Source organism: Macadamia integrifolia, unplaced genomic scaffold (assembly GCF_013358625.1).
Source record: "Macadamia integrifolia cultivar HAES 741 unplaced genomic scaffold, SCU_Mint_v3 scaffold459, whole genome shotgun sequence".
Classification (NCBI taxonomy): domain Eukaryota; kingdom Viridiplantae; phylum Streptophyta; class Magnoliopsida; order Proteales; family Proteaceae; genus Macadamia; species Macadamia integrifolia.
Window position 1 is genome coordinate 360,882 of NW_024870458.1, and position 3,775 is coordinate 364,656.

The window sequence follows — 3,775 nt, forward strand, 5'->3', positions numbered from 1 at the left end:
CTCCCTTTTGAGAAACGCTAACTTTGCGAGGTTGTGTGTGTGTCTCTCTTTTCTGAGAAACCTAATTGTTGCCTTCTCTCTTTGTCGCGCTCTATCTTTTCTGAGAAAACTAACTATTGCGGCATTATATATCCATATCCTATATGCCCAGTAAGTATACTATTGCCCTGCATTTCCTATGATTAATATAGGTCTCTATGGTTGATGACCACTAATCCAGATTATTAGGTCTTCTCAGTTGATCGAATAATACTTGTTTGGATCATCAGATCTGAAACATTCCAGATTCTGGTGGGAACCTTTGATACTGATACTTAAAAAACTCTTGCTCGTATCCAACCAAACTTTTGTTATGGGTTAATTAATTTGTTCAGTTGGACATCGTGAGGTCAATAATGGTGTAAATTTATCAAGGATGCATTTTTGTTAGAACTTCTGCAGATTGTTCTTGGCATAAAGCTTGGAATGAATGCACAAGAGGTAATCTCCAAGGTGAAAGCTCTTTCTGATGTCGAGGGATTGTGTGTATCTTTTGCTGGTACTCGTGGTTCTTCAGATGCTGTCCTTGCAATCAAGGTATTTATCAATATTTGTTCCTTTATTTTCTTTTGATCGCCTAAAATTTCCTCTCTCTCTCTCTCTCTCTATAATGTGTGTTTTTTTTATTCATTTTATAGTACTTATTAGTTATTTCCGTTTTATGGATGGTTCATTCGTATGTCTGACTGATTTCTTTTTCTTGCTTCTTGAACTATTGTTAGTTTGACCTGATTCATGAAACTTTACCGGAGCTGTACCTGGTGTGCACGTTTGGCATTTCAATTAAAAAAATGTTTTACACTAGTAGTATGATAAAACCCAAGTTACTGATCAAATGGAATTATCCTGCCATGGTAGACACGTAAGTTCAAGTCCTTGAGTGAGCAATGGAGTGATATATAGCTGATTGATAACACAAGGAGGATGATTTGGGTTGGATTGTTCTTGGTCTTTGAATAGTCACCACGAATGGTTCCTTAGAGATAAATAAGGAAGACAGAGAAGAAAGCAATAGGAGAGACAGAGAGAGGGATTGATGAACCTAGGTATTTCTTAAGGGTGTACAACCAGTAAATTTAATTCAAACTAGCTTCATCATTTCATTTTCTGAAGGTTGTCCTTGTAAGGCTTCATGTTATATTTGCTTCCATGCACATGAACTCATTCTTAGTACATTCATTTGATGTTGCACTTCAATGCCTAAAATATTTAGAGATCAATTCTATCAATATAGTATAAAGAGTGGAGTAATCTTTCAGTGTCGCAGGACTTAAGGCCAGTCAATCAGTTTTTATATATCTCTTTCTGAAAGTGATACATGTCCAACTGTCTACTTCACATAGTTTGTGACTAATTAAATCTTGCAGCAATATTTATACATACATTGAGAACTTTTTTTTTCTTCTTTTGGGTTTAATTCTTGTTTGATTGGAACTCAATAATTAATAGTCCCAATTAATTATTACCCCCTTCATGTTCTATAATGTATTGCAGGTTTTCCTGGTGATGTGAAGGTAAGGGTAACATATATGATACTTGGGGAAAGCAAGTTAAATGTGATCATGAAAGCCTTAGCTGTTGGCAAGGCCACCCCTATCAATTTGGCTCAGCACGCCTACTGGAATCTTGATGTGCATAACAGTGGTGATATCTTATCCAACATAATACAAATCTTTGGTTCTCACATTACTCCCGTTGACAAGGAACTCATCCCAACCGGCAAAAAGTGTAGTTCATTAAAAGTGACAATTCAGAACCATATTCAAGATTGTGCATCTTCTCCACTGAGTGCTCAGGCAGGTTCAGGTGAACCCATCCAAGTGCCACCCAAAGGGACTATCCTATGATCTATCTAATTTTGGAAGAGAGTCCATGGTTCTCATTTATCTTACCGGGTGAACCAAAGAAGAAAATCCTAGGAGAGAATTTACCCTTCTGGCTTCCCCGGTTCTTGACTGTCTTGCAACCAAGTCATTAAATCATGGGGTTGTTGAAGCATAGGAGTTAATCTCTCAGCTTGACTGAGAAAGGCAAACTGCATTTTTTTTTTTTTTTGAGAGCCATGAAACAATTTGTATTCATACTGTATTTTTCAGAAAATGGTAAAGGCACACAATGTGATGTATTTGGCAAAGCCCAACAGTGCCCAACAATGCTCTAGTATATTACCTGTAAAGGAATGTTAATTCGATCATTTGGAGCTTAACTATAAAAGGAGTATGTAAGAATACATTGCCATTATTCATTTGAAATAGAAGTGTGAAAAGCAAACATGTTGAAATTTTTATGTGCCACACATTAAATGTACTCTTGTTAAAAAAAACCAAACGCATTGAATCCCTCTTAATCATAAAAAGGGTCTTTTCTTCCCATGAATCCGGGCTTTAGTTAAAGCCTCAACTCTAATTTTCCAAGAAAAAGAAACTTAGATTTCTATCAATTTTGCCTTAAATCAATTCAACTGTTCCAACCATTTGGGTCACCCATCTTGAGATCAAAAGGTTTGGCTCTCGGGTCTCCATTATGTCTGAAAAGGCTCCCATGTGTAAATGGAGGACTTTACTGTCACCTTAACAGCCATGTTAGTGTGTTGCAGTAATGTCCATAGCATCCACTTACTTCTTTATATTTCATAGGATATGATATGGAAGTAACAATTTTTTAGTTCACCACTTTGGTGATATAGACTTTAGCTTGGATATGCAAATAGTGTGCCTCTCTCTCTCTATATATATATATAATTTTTGTTTTTAAGGTCTAATTGATACATTTCACCAAACATTTTCCACTGAAGCGAAAGTCAAACAACCTAGTGACTTGAAGAGGTGTATAAGGATTATCAAATAGTAAAAGTAGTTATCACCACCACCCAATTATTTCAATCCTATATAATCTGTGATACTGTAGATAGAGAGGAGACCGATTCCTCTCTTGACCATGACCTGTGACAATCTCATACCAACCATTGGGTTGTACAATAAACTACTCTCTCTCTCTCTCTCTCTCTCACACACACACACACACACACACTCCATTTCTCTCCCTTTTTCCCTCTTTGGTTACCTATCCTACCATGGGAAGTTAATAAACTAGCCTTTGCAATGCCCAAGTAGTTGTACATGATGCAAAAACTTGTCACCAACTATAGAGTGGGTGGAGAGCCCATATTTCCATTTCCAAGGACTAGTCACTCTCATGTATACTAGCATTTATGACTTGAGTGAGGATTTGCTTATTAGTTGTACATACTAACACTCCTTGCATAAATAAAGAATGACCAACCCAATGACAACATGTCAACCAACAATCAATGAATGTGTTTTAGAGCCCATATTGCCAAGGACTAGTCACTTTCATGTATACTAACATTTATGACTTGAGTCAAGATTTGCTTATTAGTTGTACATAGTAACACTCCCTTAGTATCCTATTTTTTTTTTTGTTAAAATCCCTTAGAATCTTGAATGACCAATCCAATGGCAACATGTCAACCAACAACCAATGAATGGGTGGAGAGCCCATATTGCCAAGGACACCCACTCTCATGTATACTAGCATTTATGACTTGAGTGAGGCTTTGCTTATTAGTTGTACATACTAACACTCCCTTAGAATATTGAATGACCAACCCAATGACAACATGTCAACCAACATTCAATGAATGTGTTTTAGAGCCCATATTGCCAAGGACTGGTCACTCTCATGTGTACTACCATTTATGACTTGAGTGAGGAGG

At 36.8% G+C, this 3,775-nt stretch overlaps 1 long non-coding RNA gene across 1 annotated transcript; it reads left to right on the forward strand.

The window, feature by feature from the left end:
* LOC122068789 lies at nucleotides 1–2,271 on the forward strand. Its single transcript, XR_006137240.1, has 3 exons — nucleotides 1–150; nucleotides 431–576; nucleotides 1,534–2,271. It is a non-coding gene; the product is annotated as an uncharacterized LOC122068789 (long non-coding RNA).
* Nucleotides 2,272–3,775: the final 1,504 nt, after the last annotated feature.